The sequence below is a fragment of the Protopterus annectens genome, chromosome 12.part0, assembly GCF_019279795.1.
Source record: "Protopterus annectens isolate FY-2018-M chromosome 12.part0, PAN1.0, whole genome shotgun sequence".
NCBI lineage: Eukaryota > Metazoa > Chordata > Ceratodontiformes > Protopteridae > Protopterus > Protopterus annectens.
The window spans coordinates 1112723265-1112742211 of record NC_056746.1 but is presented as its reverse complement, the minus strand read 5'-3'; positions in this window follow the sequence as shown (position 1 = coordinate 1112742211).

Sequence of the window (18947 nt, the reverse complement as noted above, 5' to 3'; positions counted from 1 at the left end):
CCCCAGGTGCCCCCGGTGGCATAGTGCCACCGGAGGAGGGTCCAGACTGGGCACTAGTGCCAGGTGCACTCGCCAGCTGAGGTGGAAGAGGTGGATCCGCTGGAACCCGCCTTCCCTGTCGTTCTATGTTTTGCATTATGTCATGACAGTTTGGGTTAGTAACATACAATACCATTCGCAATTAGTTGTAACAGCATGCATTAGTATTCCCATTAACCAAACACCCAGATATTCACACCATTGAACAGCGAGCATAACACATGCATAATTTGAACAGCAATACACAGTCCAACAACATGCAGGGTTGATTGATGGCAACAGGCCATCAGGTTTGGATGTATGAACAGGGCAGATGCATCAACGGATATGCAAATATTTATGACCCATCAGGACATATGTCCAGGGGTGTTAATTGTGATTGCACATACCAATTTCACGTGGAATAGATTATATGTGGTTATAGGGTGGGGTGAAGAAAATATTATTAACACCTTCAAATACCAATACATATGCTGTACATTTCTAATAGCTACAGATATATACACACTACTGTTCTAACTACAGTTTCCTATATGATAACTACTTCACTTTGGTGATAGGACTGTTACTGCTACATCAATATACATTTTATTGTTATTCATACATGTTCATATCTGGCTTTGTTCAGCTACATCATCCTGCTACATTTGCTTTATATAGTTATAGACAACTGTGGATGTTTGATATTTCAGACAATCATACTATCTGCATATTGCAGACTGAGAGCAACATATCCAGATTTTGGGATACACATTGCAGCTGCAGCAACACTTTGGACACATTTCGCAGTTTGGTTCTACTTGTCACATTCATTTCATTCTGCACTGACTGCAGTATACTTTATTCAGGGGTTATTACTACTTTATTGGTGGATTCATAACTCTTTCTCACACTCTCTCACTTGTTTTCATTTTACTATTTAGGATGGTACTTACTTCTAGGCTTTATTGACATGTTTTACCTGTAGTTATTACAATCATTTCCAGCAGTCTCACTTCTGTCATGTTTCAGTATTTCAACAGGGATATATTTCACACATGTGATTTGCTCATCTTCTGCAGCTGTACTTTTCAGCCTGCTGCAGGTTGTGTACTATTATATTACAGGTGGGGCATCTTTATTTCAGACTTTATTTCAGACATTTTCATTTTTCTGTTTGGATTACAGACTGCAACACACTTTTGTAATCAAGCAATACTTGCAAACACTTTTACACTGTTACTTGCACATTTTATTACTTAGTGACTACACTGCACTCTTTTGCTAACTGTCATACTTTGATAATTCTTTACAGTTACTGGGAGTGGATTACTGAACTGCCTGGTGGCGCAACCGCACCAGCCTATCGCCATAGGCTCTGCGGTTTGCAGAACAGACACCTGCAGCTGTAATATAAATGAAGTAATATTGGAATACACATCTCCATAATATCAGCTAATTTAATTTCTTACATACATAATTAAATGTAACTTACTCAGTAGTGGAGCATTGGGCATTTGCCAGGCCTCCTGTATCCAAAGGTTCAACTGGTCCTGCTTGCGTCTCTTCAGGTCTGCATGGTGGTGACGGACCTGCTCACCAGTCCTTGGAATCCCTGTGGCACTGGCGAGATCATGAGCCAACCAGTCCCACGCCTCAGCCCTATATGCACCCCACAGGACCTGTCCCTGCATGAGTTGGGCCTCATGATTGTGGACAAGGAGCCAAACCATGTATCTGGACTCCTCAACGCCCCACCTCTGTGCTCAAAAGCAACTACCCTCACCTACACCTGACATTCTGGTTGCAAGTCAGTTCTACAATCATTTATGCTGTGTATTCTCGCCTATGGGGCTTATATACGCCGTTTTTCCCGCACTTATCTGTGATTTGGCCATTTTGGAATTGTATCCACTTCATAGAACCTGCTTTGTCATGCTCCACTTTCTATTCATTCCTATATATTTGCTATTACTGCATTTCTGAGAACAGCTGTTGTGGCTTAATGGTTCAGTACCTTGATTATGGTGCATGGTATCTTGGGTTCAAACCTGGCTACTGCTTTTTATATTTTATGACTGTCTAGACAGGCTAGGGGGTGTGTCTGTGTAAAGGCAGTTTTGTTACAGCTTGCTCAACGTTGCCTGTCGGTTAGCTTGTTAGCACGGTGCACAGCTCCGCGCAAACGGGGTGCGCTGATTTCCACCTCATTTGGCTGTCAGCACGCATATTACGCTCAGCTCAGCTAGGGTCGCACAGTTTCAGCGTGTCAAACCACTGCTCAGCTACGGGCACTCGTTTTGCACCTGTGAAACTACTGCTCAGCTACGGGCACTCATTTTGCACCTGTTAAACCACTGCTCAGCTATGGGCACTCATTTTGCACCTGTTAAACCACTGCTCACCTACGGGCAGATGCACTCACCTTGTTAAACTGTAGCTCAGCTATAGGCACATCTGGCATTTTCTGTTGTTTTGTTACCTCACATTCTTCAAAATAAATGGACTATTTCATTACATTTTACATAAAATGTGATTTTATATGTGTACATATTTGTCAGGGACTTGTTTCGTGCTTATTTTACTAAAAATAAAATTGATGTTGTGGGGGCTCGAACCATGGATGCCTGCTCTTCAGCCGACGTCTCTACCGCTACGCTATTGCTTTTTGGCTTACTTTGCATATTTAGTTCTTATATGCTTTCCCACTGACTGCTAACTGTGGATGCGCTATGGTCACGTCCGCGCAAACGAGCGCACTCATAGGCAAACATCTTTACGATTTAAAAAAAATATATAACATGTTAATTTATATATTTTCTGTTCGTAGTCTGTGGGGGCATGTGTTGTGTTGTGTTTATTCACATTTCCATGGACTCTGTCATGGGTGTTTACTTTGGGCACTTTTACTATTCTGGGGGCATGTCCGCTTGCAGGGCTCGGCCTACGGACACGCCCCCTACTGTCTTACATGGACCGTGTTAGCCTTAGGTGTGATTCAGCATTCTCTCATGAATAGGTAGAGCATGTTGACATCACTCTGTTTAACTGCAGCCTCCGTGTAAGAGTTATAACTCTTACACGGAGGCTTCGTGAATCCTGCCCTAGATGTCTGTGCTGCAGAACTCCATTGCATTTCTTGTTTTATAATGCATATGCTTTTGGCAGCCATGCTGTTAAGCACAATCATTTATAGCCCCTTTTCTGTCAGTCTGTTACTCCCACTTTCACGTATCCTACTGTGTTTGCCAATGTGCTGTTTTGTGGTCTTCTGTTGTGCCATTAATTCTTTTTCAGCCATTTAGACCCAATTCTGCTACTTTCTGCAAAAGGACTGTGACAATGAATGCCTGCAGTGTGGTTTATTCTTGTGTTTATTACGCTTTACTGCTTCAAATTAACAATGCTTTCTTTGCTATAATACAATATTCATTGCCAACACATTTTACCTTATTAGTGTACTGCACTATATTCTACTGAATGTGATCCTAATTTATTACTGTGTAACATTATATTTTATTCCCTGGTACACCTTGTTTGTTCTAAAATTCTGTATTCTACTCCTTATGAATTGTCAATGCCTATCTTACTGAATGACTTGCTGCCATCCATATTTTCTACTCCCTAGGCACCCTCTGCAGTCCAAGACACTAGAAAACCTATTTAATATGTACACCTTCTGTGTACATGCAATATAATATTGTCATCTATTGTCACACCTCATTTGTATTGCTTGCTATAAAACAATGTATTTTATGACATGTACTTTGCAAACAGCTAATGAAATGAACCACACTTTTTGACTGTTACTGCTTACAGTTTACTGTATAACATGATTCTACAGCAGACATCCTTTGGCATCCTGATGCAGGGGAATGATTTAAAAGAACATAAGTATCACATAGTAATGTGTTTCATATATAATGGCTGTTACATGTATTCTTATCTATAGTGTGTTTGTAATTGTAGACAAGCCTGGAATGTGTCCACCAACAGAAGGAAAAATTGTTCTCTGCATAGAAAGGTGCCAAGATGACAGCGATTTTGGTGGCAAGTGAATATGCTGGGGCAATGGGTGTGGGCATTTGTGCAGGGATCCTGTTAGTTCCATTCAAGGTACAGTAAGCGCTACATGCAGCTGCTTCTTTACAGTAACAGGAACTGAGCAACTCATTTCAAGTGACATCATTCTGCCTTGTATTTTGTTAAATTAATGCTGAAAATGCAGTCGACAACACATACTTTTATGCACAGACAGATACACACATATACAGATTCACACAGGCGTATGTATGTATGTGCACACACACACACACACACACACACACACACACACACACACACACACACACACACACACACACACACACACACACACACACACACACACACACACACACACACACGCACATGCGCACACACACACACACACACACACACATATATAAATATATATATATATATATATATATATATATATATATATATATATATATCTATATATATATATATATATATATATATATATATATATATATAGATAGTTAGTATACTTTTTGTTTATGTCTAGCACAATCTACTTGGGATGTGAGACATTCCTGACCATCAAAAGCAAATAAATAAATCACATAATGAATCATATTATGTCTCCATCATGAAACATACATTACTTATTGTGTGAAATTCATTACAAATATCAGAAAGAACAAAATGTATTAAGAGATCTCACCTTTCGTCATCTCTCCCTGTTTGCTTGGCAAAGGATAAATGTTTTCTGTGCAGAAATGTGTGCCAATATCTTCTGTACTTTATGGTTTTCTAATGTCTTTATGATTCTGTGATGTGAAATGTTGCACACCTTACATGTTGTGTCTTTGCTGGCTGGCAGAATAAATAGCTTATTAAATGATTAACATTATTTCTTTCTTCATTTAACATTTGCTAACTTGGTAGGTGAAATGGCCCTTGTACCCTTCTCATCCATGGCGTGGACCAAGTGTGGTTTATCAGATACAGCTAGAACAGAGTATTTCTGTATTCTAGATACACAGCTTTTTTTTTTATTTGCATTTAATTAATCTTCATATGTATAATAATAATATAAATGAAGACATTTTACATCTGAAGTACGGCAATAAGAATATACATCTAAACATGCTGGTGACAAGTTTACACACAAAGAAGGAGTACCTCTAAATGGACATATGCACAAGTGCTCATATACACTATTAAGAGGATGTGCAACCAAAAACAGTTGATGATAAAATCTGTCATGTTTAATCTATATGAAAGGCATAACAGAGTTTAATAATATTAGTATTTGTAGTAGTATTAGTAGCAGCAGGATAATAGGAATGTTTCTTTTATTTCTGAAATACTTCTGAGCACATTGTCAATGCTGTCACATTCCCAACCTCCATAATCTCCCCTGTTACTTATGTCCATTGTTTGTTTAATATTACAGTTTATGTTCCTGTTGTCTTCACTTCAAACTATCAGGCCTTATTTTCCAACTGTTTAACATTAGTTTGTTTTCTGTAATGCACTTGTGTTGTACTATGGAGTTAGTACAGCTTTATATATATTCCATCCCAGACTCTGTCTGTAACAGAGCAACTGCAGTCATGATTGAAAAACATTTATTGTTCAACTGTATGGATATCAATATCTGTACTGGGATATTTTGAGTGCACCGGAGAGTGTAGTAAAGCTGGATACAGCATTAGGAAGGACATTTTCTGCAGAAATGGGTTAATAGGGGAGAAAGGGCAAGGGGAATACAAAATAACAGGGACAGAAAAGTTGAAGGTAAAGTGGATGAGAGAGGAAAGGAAATATAAATGTCAGTGAATTCAGATGGGATGGAGTTATTTGGAGAGAACAGTTTAAGTGAGTGGAATGATTGCGAAGGTAAGAGAAAGGAAGACAGCAGCAATATGTTAGGACATAGCAGAATGAAGCATTGCAGGGAGGCTTGAAGAAGGAAGAAACAAGTCAAAGAGGAGATGAAAGCATGGCAAGACAAGACAGCTTACAGCAGACAGGGATAGTGATTCATGGAAGAGCATGGGCCACGAGAGTGATTGCATTTTAGGGAAAAAGAGCAATACATTGGCAATTTAATGCAGAGGACTAAGCCTAAAAGTTTGTAACAAGTTTTATTCTATTGTCCTGGCTTTGATTAAGTCAATGTCATCCACCATTTGCATGCCTATGATTAATTCACTTAGACAGCATTCCTAGGTCACACCTGTGTAACAAATAATTTAAAGAATCCGCATGACACAAGGATTATGTGGGAGTGGCAAATACCATTACTGAGGTGGGGAGGGTGCTAGATAATATTAAAACAGTGGAAAATGCTGTTTATAGTGGCAAGATTACTGCAGATTACCCCAAAAAGTGGTATTAGTGGGTAATGATTTTATTCATGGAAAACATGGAGAGATTAAGGGTAAATGTAGGAGTTTAATGCACCAACATTAAATAAGAGATGGGTCGTGAGAGACACAGTGGTACTGCAAGGAAGGGAAGAGAGATAATACACTTACTGAGACATGTAAGTACTGATACTTTGTCAAAGGCAGCCACAGAAGGAGCATTTACAAGGATTAAAGTTCTTGAGGAAGGACCAGTGTAAGGTGTTAATTAAGGGGTGGTAACTTTAAATAGAGTTGGAAAATGGTGGGGACAGAGAGGTGATAAAGTAAAAGTTATTTATCGGTAGGCATATGAATGTTGCAGAATAAGGGAATAAGGATGTGAGAGTGGGAAGGTGTAAGTAAGAGAAATGTGGTGTAGGTTAGAAAGTAATGTACAATGCAAGAAGTCTGGGAAAGGAAGTGAGGGAATTATATGCAGATTATTGGGTTGGGCTGACGAACGAGCAACAGAATCTTGGGCAAATGTGGTGAAAGGCTAGTACATGTAAGTGCTGGAGTTTATGTTTTCTGATATGATAGAATGTGTAAGAATGGGGAGCGTGGAGTATGAGAAGAGCACTTAAAGTATAATATGGATAATTAGCGAGATGGGGAAGTGGGAAAAGGGGGTGTAATTGATGTTAGCTATCTAGTAGTCAGATTGGAGGGTATGAGAGAAAGAGGTTACAGAGGGATGGATACTATTTACAGACCATCAGATGTTAATGTACTTGATGATGCATTGATTAAAGGATGAATATGTAAACATAAATAAGTAAAGAGTGTGGCCATAATTAGTAATTTCATTTTTCATATCCTGAATGGAATGACTGTATGTTAAGGGTGGCAGAGGAAAACACTTCAGTTATGATAATTCAACCTAAGGTTTTAATACTTCCAGTTCAGAAGCAAAGTAGGAAGGATAGCTCTTTGTATAACAGAACAGATAGGACTTTTGGAGATGAAAGTGCCTCTGAACGACGTTGATCACACTATAGGCTTATACATAATTACGGCAGTTCTAAAAGGAGGAGAAACATTGCTTTGGGTTTAGGTCTGTTTCCCATTTGTTATCAAAAATATCTGGAGTGCAATGTGAAAACAGGACAGATTTACTTAGTGTAATGTGATGTTTCATTTAACATGCATAGTTTACTGCACTGCTTATGGGAAAATTAAATATTAGGACAGGTGTCATTTATTCCTCTGTGGTTTAAGCCACTGTGCCTGACAATCATCAGTTAATTTTTTCCAGCTGTGAACTACAATGGAAATATAAGGATAGATGTAAACTATAGGATAGCTCTTCTCATATTGTTTAGCTTTTTTACACTCTTTGCCTCCACTACGTGTTGATCATCAATCGTCTCGTGACCCATAAGCCAGTTTGCTGCCCATCACCAGGGAGAAGAATGACAGGGAGGAGGAATTGTGTTTCAGGTAGCCATCGGTGTGGTTTCATGGTTTCCACTTAAGCAAAGCCAAAGGAGGACATGAAATGTGCTCTCCCACTGATTAATTTCATTTTTCAGTCAAGTCTTTTTTTACCATAGATGAAGTATGTATCTACATAATATGTGGTAATTATGCCTTTGTATTGCATTTAACATCAAATCAGTAATAACTGAGATCTGTCTTGTGTTGAATGGGGGCATACTTTGAACTCTTTAACTAAGAGTTAAAGATTTGTAAAGTCTATGCTTGACTTTTGTTAGCTACAAACAGTCATGGAAAGTTTCCCTGTTTCCAGTACCAGTAATGTTTAATAACTTACTTTAGAAAAGAGATGTGATTTTTTGCACTGCTCTTATATGCTTCCATGCTCATTAACTTACTCGCTCATTGTTCTTAGCTTTCTTGGCTGATATGATAAGTTGGGTAAGAATGGACAATAAGTCAGTGTTCGTGAACAGATTGATACAGTTCCAAATCCTTCTCTAGCGTAACCTTTTCATACTTGCACTTGCTACCTGAAATATAAGGTGCCACTGAATGCTGATGAGTGTCACTGTAGCCTTCAGTACAAAGAAACTCTTAAGTGTGGATACAGGGAATATATATATTAACTGTAAAATGATGGTAAATCACAGTCTTCTCCCTTTTCTGAATCACAGCAGTCTTGTAGTCGGTACATATAATGATTGGCTAGCAGATTGCTGAGCCCCATGTTGGGTTTGCCTCCCTGCAAAAATGCTTAAAATGAATAGCAGCAAGAAGCAGAAGTGACTGTTATTTCATGGCCTTCAGTTTGATTTAAGAAGTGTTGGGACTGCAGTATCAGGCCCTACATAACTGACAGGGACCCTGAAGTGAACACAGCCATGCATTCTTCCTGATGAATCACATTTCACAATGCATGACTGTGATTATCTAGCTACTAGTAACTCTTACTCCTGAATTATATTATATACAACAGCTGGTACGGGTGATTTTCTTACCCAGGTTTCTAGAAAGGGAGTGTCTCATTCACAGAGTTCAGCTAAGAGAGGAATCCTATTCAACATTCAAAAAGGAGTCTTTGGGTATAGTTTGGGCTATACAAAAGATTACCACCTACATGGATGGTAGAAAATTCACTGCATTTACAAATAACAATCCTTTTGGCTTTACAGGCACAGTGGTTAAAATACTGAGATACACAGATGGAGCTTTGATTACAGTTCTGCAACATTACAATCCAGGATAGGAATGGTACTAGTAATACAAATGCAGGCAGTGTGTCAAGACAAGTGACTTGATAGTGTTCCAAAGGGATGCACAAACCACCTAAATAATTCAATGTGAAAGTGGAGGCAAGAAAAGGAAGAAGGGTGTAAGACTTTCAAAAACAGGGGGTCATTAAGTTACTTTTAAGACAGGCAAACAATTTTAAACAAGTGCAAAAATGAGGGCTAAAAGGGGGACTCATGGAAACCAATTCATTTGAGATTGAAGGACAGAATGGGTAAATAAATGAAGACTTTTTATATGGAAAGAGCAACCCCATCACCATGCAGAGCAGTTTTGTCTCTTACTGACTCAACTAAAATAACTAAATCTGAGATAAAGAACCCTTGAGGCAGCTGCCCATGTGACCTTTCAGTTTTGAACAAATAAGCTGTGAAGAATCAGTCAACAACAGATTATATGGCACCATTGAGACTGGTCTATTGAAGAAGCAAATAAGTAAAATGGAAAGACTGAATGTGGGAAAGGTGATGGGAGCAAAGTGACCCAATAATATTTAAAGAAGTGAGAACAGTGATGGTATCCATATTTACAGGCATCTTTCATAAATCCTTAGAAATGCATAAAGTGTATAAGGAGGCTGGTGTAGTATATATATATACGTATATATATCTATATATATATATATATATATATATATATATATATATATATATATATATATATATATATATATATATATATATATATATATATAGATATATGGGTTTACTGCTTTACATCGAAAATACACTTCTTCAGAATAAAGCAGTAGACCCTACACTTCAGCCAAAGTCCACTTAAACAAAAGTGCACTTTCGCTGAAGTCTAGTTCCCAGGCTACACACAAAAAAAACACTCAAACATGTTTTTGCTAGGGGGGGCAAGCTCCCCTGCACCCCCTTACTTAAATATACTAACTCCGAGATCGCACTGCAGTGGGGAAATTAGGGAATATTCCCATTCCTCACTGTAGTGTGACTGCTGAAGCCAATGGTCAAAGCTTCAGTACTTCGAACAAGTGGACTCGGTAAAGTGGGTTTCGAAGTAGTGAAACTTCAAACATATTGACGGATCCCATATATATATATATATATATATATATATATATATATATATATATATATGTATATAAATAAAATAAATAATACCACTGTAAGTTAAATGACTATGGAGAGCTTATTTATGGGACAGATGATACCGAACACTTTAATATGGCAGACAGGATAGTGACAAAGGGCATTAGATACAATAAGTATTCTATATTTATAAAGAGAATTTCTGCTTCATATACTGATAGAATTATTTAACCCTCTGTGGAAGCATTGGATGAGAAATAGGAAATGGGTATAATCATAGCTCTCAACCTTCCATCTCCAAAATGAGGAACACTCACCTTCGTAATGTGGAACAAATGGGCAAAATGTGGAACACATACTAATGGCTTACTAACAACTTCAACTAGGAAGGTCATAGGATGGTGAAAATATGCTGGTTTTACTTATAAAGAAGATCCTTTATTGAATTAATATGATTCATTTCTATTTACTATGGATTTCACTTAAAAAAATTCCTAACACTGAATGTGTGACAGACTCTTTCAATGTGGAACTTTGAGGAACTTTGAGGAACATGAACTTTTTAAGACCCCAAATGAGGTACGTTCCTCGTAATGAGGTACACTTGAGAGGTATGGGTATAATCTATTCTGATTTCCAGTTAGGTGTCTATATGTGAGTAATCTTTATAAGCTAGAAGTTAATTGTATAAATCTAAGGTGTCGCTCTCCTACTTTGGACACAATAGAAGAGTCTACATAGGTTCTGTTTAAGCAACTTTATTTTATACAAACACATCATGATAGAAGTTTACTGACTTTAACTTAAGTAACTTCACTCTCAAAATGGCACTAGAAATGGCATGTGCTTAACATTTATATGTGCACGCTCAGTCTTTGACGTACTTCTTAAAGACACAGCACACAGCACATGCACTCTGATCTACATAAGGTAAACTAAATGCTCACTCACTTTGGCAAGACTGACAGTAAAAGCCAGAGAAATGTGCTCAGAGTAGAGACGGGCACAAATAAAACTTCTTTTGGGCTGGGTGGAGTGGCCATTGTTATCAAATTAAGTGAATGATAACCCACTGTGATGATAAGATGCTCAAACATTAAATACATTTTTCTATTGAGGGTTTGCACCCCAACCACCCAAATATTCAATGTAATCAACTATGACATCATCCTAGAGAAATACACCTTTTGTAGCAATCACAGTTCTATCTCATTTTGGTAAACTATAGAAAATCTAATCCATTATTTGGCAATTCAGGCTTCATGCAGTGCTTGATAGACTGAATTCTTCTGATTGTGACAAATCTTCACATAGATCTGTTCTGAGATTAATTCAATACTTTTTCACTCATTGATAATTTACATTGTGAAGACTTATTTTGTCATAAAAAACTTATTTATAATTTATATTAAAATTTGAAAATAATTGACAGATAAGACATTTACTTGTTTCTTCTGAAACATTTATAGAAAATATCTACTTGAATTAAATGAAAACTGGTTACAGTTATATTCATTAGTATCTTTGTAAGCTAAAGTATTAGGAATTCCTTAAAATTGTTCACTCGCTACCTGAAACTAAATTGCAGGCATAGATATTACTTTGAAAAGCCACTCATTTATAATAAAACACTCCTTTATGCATGTTACTTTTTAGGAATTCCTTAGAGGCTTTTACATTTCCATAGCCTAAGAATCCCTGTCCTAAGCAAATTTTTGTGATTCATTCTCTCCACTGTGATTGTTGAAATATCTTTAATTCTTCATAAAGGATATTGCACTGTCCTTATGAGTGAATAAATGATGACTGAGCATCCCCCCAGACAGAAATAGCCATGCTTTACTAAAGTACTAAACCCATGGTTATGGTCCATTCACTACTGTTTAATTTAGACTGGGACTCACAGATTTCATTTATAATGCTGGCCCTATTATACAACACATTCTTCTTATCTTCATATATCACAGGTAAAGTAGTTTTTACACAGTAGAGACACTTTGTCCTCTGGTACAGTTCTTCAGAAACTATTTCAACTTCTTCAGTAACATATGCAAAACGAATTATTCATATTCTGACACAGAGGTCATAGTTAAACCACTGTCTTAAGTGTCATTTCTGTAGAGATTCTTATAATTTAGCATTCAGAATGATTTAGAGTATACATATCTGAATTGTTTCCTAACAAAATAATAAAATATATATTTTAGAATTCAAAGTGGAAACAAACACAAAATGCTGAGTGAGAGCAATTTTCCTTACTAAGATCTCTGTTGAATGGACTGCATTTTCATACTCTGCCTCAGAGTCATTTGAACCCCTGCCATAGAAATAACAGGCTTCCACATAAGGCTATAAGATCCATTTGATGATGCAAGTGAGAACATTTGTCTGACCTTTTGTTATTTCCCATATGCACCATTTTACACATAAATTTAATTTAATGAAATTGGTTTTTGACTTCTTTTCACCATTTTTTACATTTCCAAGTTAATACCGTCTATGTTAGTTTTGCTGAAACCATCACATTTCAGCCTTTGTATCATTTGTGTACATAACAATATACTTGTTTTTTAGGAGACGCACTGACATTCTGTTAGCAGTGCACACTCATTTGGGTAACAATGCACTCTCATTTGTGTAACAATACACTCACATTTGGGTAACAGTGCACTCACATTTTAGTAGCAATGCACTCTAATTTGAGTAAGAATGCACTTCCACCAGAGCACTCACATTTGGGTAACAGTCCACTCACATTTGGGTAACAGCGCACTCACATTTGGGCAACAATGTCCTCTCATTCTGGTAACAATGTATTCACATTTGGGCAACAATGCACTCTCATTCATGTAACAATGTACTCTGCTGCAGCCTTATCTAGCTATAAGGTGTCTTTGCTTCTAGATTAATTTATGTTGCTTTTTTAATGCCTGCTCAAGTGAGAAATATACCTTAGAAAGTGAATTTTCATACATTTTCACAATATACGTCACAGACTCTATCTTTCCGTATCTCTGCTCAGCTTCCTGAAGGAGACAGTGATTAACTAGCTAATCTATGTAGTTTTTCCATATATTTCAGAATATTTTTGTGTTTTATTCCTTTAATGGAACAAAGTATTCAGAAAACAATCTCTTTGAATGATTTTTGCATATAATTTAACTGGTGCTGCCAAAATGCCATTTATACATGTTGTTGTACTTTTACTTTAAAGCAATGCTGGCACTATTTTGCAATTTGGAATATTATTAAAGATTTAATTTACTTATATATTGTCAGAAGACATTGTCTAATCTTCCTTAGCGTCAAAATCATTAATATGCTCAACAAGCTCATCCAGTTTAAAACTGCATCAACATTCAATGTAGGTGTTTTGTGTTAAAATAAATTATTAAATAAGCATTTCCATACTCTGTGATATAAAATCTTTTTCTCTGACACACACATACACACACACACACACACATACACACACGCACACACGCACACACGCACAAAATGTTTTGATTCAAAACACTAATTACCTCGTTTTGTTATTCAGCGATAAATTACTTGTAATGCTTCTACAGATTTATCTGTGCTAATATGAGAAAATTACTTAATTTTCTATTTCATAAAACTTCAGTATGTTCATTTGTTTCAGCATACTGTCCCCTTTTTTAATGTTGAAGGTCACTGTATATTGAGTTGTGATGTTTGCCCATTAGTTAATATCTTTGATGGTCATCTTTTATTATTATTGCCTTGGTCCAGGCACACTCCTGTTTAGTGATCATACTGTATTATGTTTAACACTAGATGTCTGTGCTGCAGAACTCCATTGCATTTCTAGTTTTATAATGCATATGCTTTTGGCAGCCATGCTGTTAAGCACAATCATTTATAGCCCCTTTTCTGTCAGTCTGTTACTCCCACTTCCACGTATCCTACTGTGTTTGCCAATGTGCTCTTTTGTGGTCTTCTGTTGTACCATTAATTCTTTTTCAGCCATTAAGACCTAATTCTGCTACTTTCTGCAAACAAGACTGTGACAATGAATGCCTGCAGTGTGGTTTATTCTTGTGTTTATTACACTTTACTGCCTCAAATTAACAATGCTTTCTTTGCTATAATACAATATTCATTGCCAACACATTTTACCTGATTAGTGTACTGCACTATATTCTACTGAATGTGATCCTAATTTGTTACTGTGTAACATTATATTTTATTGCCTGGTACACCTTGTTTGTTCTAAAATTCTGTATTCTACTCCTTATGAATTGTCAATGCCTATCTTACTGAATGACTTGCTGCCATCCATATTTTCTACTCCCTAGGCACCCTCTGCAGTCCAATACAGTAGAAAACCTATTTAATACGTACACCTTCTGTGTACATGCAATATAATATTGTCATCTATTGTCACACCTCATTTGCATTGCTTGCTATAAAACAATGTATTTTATGACATGTACTTTGCAAACAGCTGATGAAATGAACCACACTTTTTGACTGTTACTGCTTACAGTTTACTGTATAACATGATTCTACAGCAGACATCCTTTGGCATCCTGATGCAGGGAATGATTTAAAAGAACATAAGTATCACATAGTAATGTGTTTCATATATAATGGCTGTTACATGTATTCTTATCTATAGTGTGTTTGTAATTGTAGACAAGCCTGGAATGTGTCTACCAACAGAAGGAAAATTTGTTCTCTGTGTAGAAAGGTGCCAAGATGACAGCGATTGTGGGGGCAAGTGAATATGCTGGAGCAATGGGTGTGGGCATTTGTGCAAAGATCCTGTTAGTTCCATTCAAAGTACGGTAAGCTCTACATGCAGCTGGTTCCTTGCAGTAACAGGAACTGAGCAACACATTTCAAGTGACATCATTCTGCCTTGTATTTTGTTAAATCAATGCTGAAAATGCAGTCGACAACACATACTTTTAAGCACAGACATATACACACATATACACATTCACACACAGGCGTGTGTATGTACGTGTGCGCACACACACACACAAACGCACACACACGCGCACACGCACACACACACACAAACACACACACACACACACACACACACACACACACACACACACACACACATATATATATATATATATATATATATATATATATATATATATATATATATATATATACTTTTTGTTTGTCTAGCACAATCTACTTGGGATGTGAAACATTCCTGAACATCAAAAGCAAATAAATAAATCACATAATAAATCATATTATGTATATATCATGAAACATACATTACTTATTGTGTGAAATTCATTACAAATATCAGAAAAAACAAAGGGCAGGATTCACGAAGCCTCCGTGCAAGAGTTACAAGGCTTACATGGAGGCTGCAGTAAAACGGTGTGACATCAGCATGTCATGCATATGCATGAGGGCATGCTGAATCACATCTAAGGCTTACACGGTCCGTGGAAGACAGTAGGGGGCGTGTCCGTAGGCCGAGCCCTGCAAACGGACATGCTCCCAGAAGAGTAAAAGTCCCGAAAGTAAACCCCCACGACAGAGCCCGTGTTAATGTGAATAAATACAACACAACACATGCCCCCACAGACTACGAACATAAAATGTACAAATGAACATCTTATAATTTTTTTTTAAATTGTAAAGATGTTTGCCCGTGAGTGCGCTCGTTTGCGCAGGTGTGCCCGTAGCTTAGCTACAGTTAGCAGTCAGTGGAAAAGCATATAAGAACTAAATACGCAATGTAAGCCAAGAAGCAATAGCGTAGCAGTAGAGACATCGGCTGAAGAGCAGGCAGTCATGGTTCGACCACCCCCCAACATCAATTTTTATTTTTAGTGAAATAAGCACGAAACAAATCCCTGACATATATGTACACATATAAAATTATATTTTATGTAAAATGTAATGAAATGGGCCATATATTTTGAAGAAATTTGAGGTAACAAAATAATAAAAAATGTCAGATGTGCCTATAGCTGAGCTACAGTTTAACAAGTTGAGTGCATCTGCCCGTAGATGAGCAGTGGTTTAACAGGTATAAAATGAGTGCCCGTAGGTGAGCAGTGGTTTAACAGGTGTAAAATGTGTGCCCGTAGGTGAGCAGTGGTTTGACAGGTGTAAAATGAGTGCCCGTAGGTGAGCAGCGGTTTAACACGCTGAAGCTGTGTGCCCATAGCTGAGCTGAGCTTAATATGCATGCTGACAGCCAAATGACGTGTAAACCAGCGTAACCCATTTGCGCGGAGCTGCACGCCGCGCCAATAAGATAACCGATGGGCAACGTTGAGCAAGCTGTAACAAAACTGCCTTTACACAGACACACCTCCTAGCCTGTGTAGACAGTCATAAAATATAAAAAGAAGTGGCCAGGTTCGAACCCAGGACACCATACACCATAGTCAAGGTACTGAACCACTAAGCCATGACAGTTGCACTTAGAAATGCAGTAATAACATATATATAGGAATGAATAGAAAGAGGAGCATGACAAAGCAGGTTTTGTGAAGCTGATACAATTCCAAAATGGCCAATCACAGATACGTGTGGGAAAATGGCATATATAAGCCCCATAGGTGGGAATACACAGCATAACCGATTGTAGAACCGACTTGCAGCCAGAATGTCAGGTGTAAGTGAGGGTAGTTGCTTTTGAGCACAGAGGTGGGGCGTTGAGGAGTCCAAATATATGGTTTGGCTCCTTGTCTACAATCATGAGGCCCAACTCATGCAGGGCCAGGTCCTGTGGGGAGTATATAGGGCTGAGGCATGGGACCGGTTGGCTCATGATCTCACCAGTGCCACAGGGATACCAAGGACTGGTGAGCAGGTCTGTCACCACCATGCGGACCCGAAGAGACGGAAGCAGGACCAACTGAACCGTTTGATCCAGGAGGCCCGGCAAATGCCCAATGCCGCACTACTGAATAAGTTACATGTAATTATTTACGTAAGAAATTAACCTAGCTGATATTATGGAGATGTGTATTCCAATATTACTTTATTTATATTACAGCTGCAGGTGTCCGTTCTGCGAACCATAGAGTCTATGGCGATAGGCTGGCACGGTTGCACCACCAGGCAGGTCAGTAATCCTCTCCCTGTAACTGTAAATAAATATATAAGTATGACAGTTAGCAAAAGAGTGCAGTGTAGTCAGTAATTAATAAAATGTGCAAGTAACAGTGTAAGAGGGTTTGCAAGTATTGCTTGATTACAAAAGTGTGATGCAGTCTGTAATCCAAACAGAAAAATGAAACAAGTCTGAAATAAAGATGTCCCACCTGTAATATAATAGTACATAACCTGCAGCAGGCTGAAAAGTACAGCTGCAGAAGCTGAGTAAAACATGTGTGAAATATATCCCTGTTGAAATACAGAAACATGACAGAAGTGAGACTGTTGGAAAGGATTGTTAGAACTACAGGTAAAACATGTCAATAAAGCCTAGAATTAAGTACCATCCTGAATTGTAAAAATAAAACAAGTGAGAGAGTGTGAGAAAGAGTTATGAATCCACCAATAAAGTAGTAATAACTCCTGAATAAAGTATACTGCAGTCAGTACAGAATGAAATGAATGTGACAAGCACAACCAAACAGTAACATGTGTTGAAAATGTTACTGCAGCTGGAATGTGTATCCCATAATCTGGATATGTTGCTCTCAGTCTGCAATATGCAGATAGTATGGTTGTCTGAAATACCAAACATCCACAGTTGTCTATAGCTATATAAAGCAAATGTAGCAGGATGATGTAGCTGAACAGAGACAGATATGAATGTGTCTGAATAAAAATGTAAATGTATATTGATGTAGCAGTAACATTCCTATCACCAACTTGAAGTAGTTATCACATAGGAAACTGTAGGCAGAACTGTAGTGTGTATATATCTGCAGCTATTAGAAATGTACAGCATATGTATTGGTATTTGAAGTTGTTAATTAAATTTTCTTCACCCTACCCTATAACCACATATAATCCATTCCACGTGAAATTGGTATGTGCAATCACAATTAACACCCCTGGACATTTGTCCTGTTGGTTCATACATATTTGCATGTACGTTGATGCATCCGCCCTGTTCATACATCCAAACCTGATGGCCTGTTGCCATCAATCAACCATGCATGTTGTTGGACTGTGTATTGCTGTTCAAAATATGCATGTGTTATGCTTGCTGTTCAATGGTTTGAATATCTGGTTAATGGGAATACTAATGCATGCTGTTACAACTAATTGTGAATGGTATTGTATGTTACTAACCCAAACTGTCATGACATAATGCAAAACATAGGACGACAGGGAAGGCGGGTTCCAGTGGACCCACCTCTACCTCCTCAGCTGGCGAGTGCACCTGGCAGTAGTGCCCAAGCCGGACACTCCTCCAGTGGCCCTGTGCCGCCTGCGGATGGAAGCGCTTCAGAGGATGGGGCTCATCCCCCCTCTGCAAGTGTGGCCGGAGGAGAACATCCACTCACCCTCCGTAGTGTCCGGACTGTGGTGTGTAGGGAGATCCGGGAAGCTGTTCTTGGGCTCCTACGCCAGCTTGAGGCACAGGTGGCACAACTAACGGGTGTGCCTGCTGCCTGGCCTACACAGCCCCCAGCACAGCCCCATCCTGGGCCATGAAGGCACAGTGGCAACTGCCCATGGGTGGGGATATCAGTTCCACTGTTGCCATCTGTGGGTTCATGGGCTCTAGATATCCAAACATCCATCCCCGTCA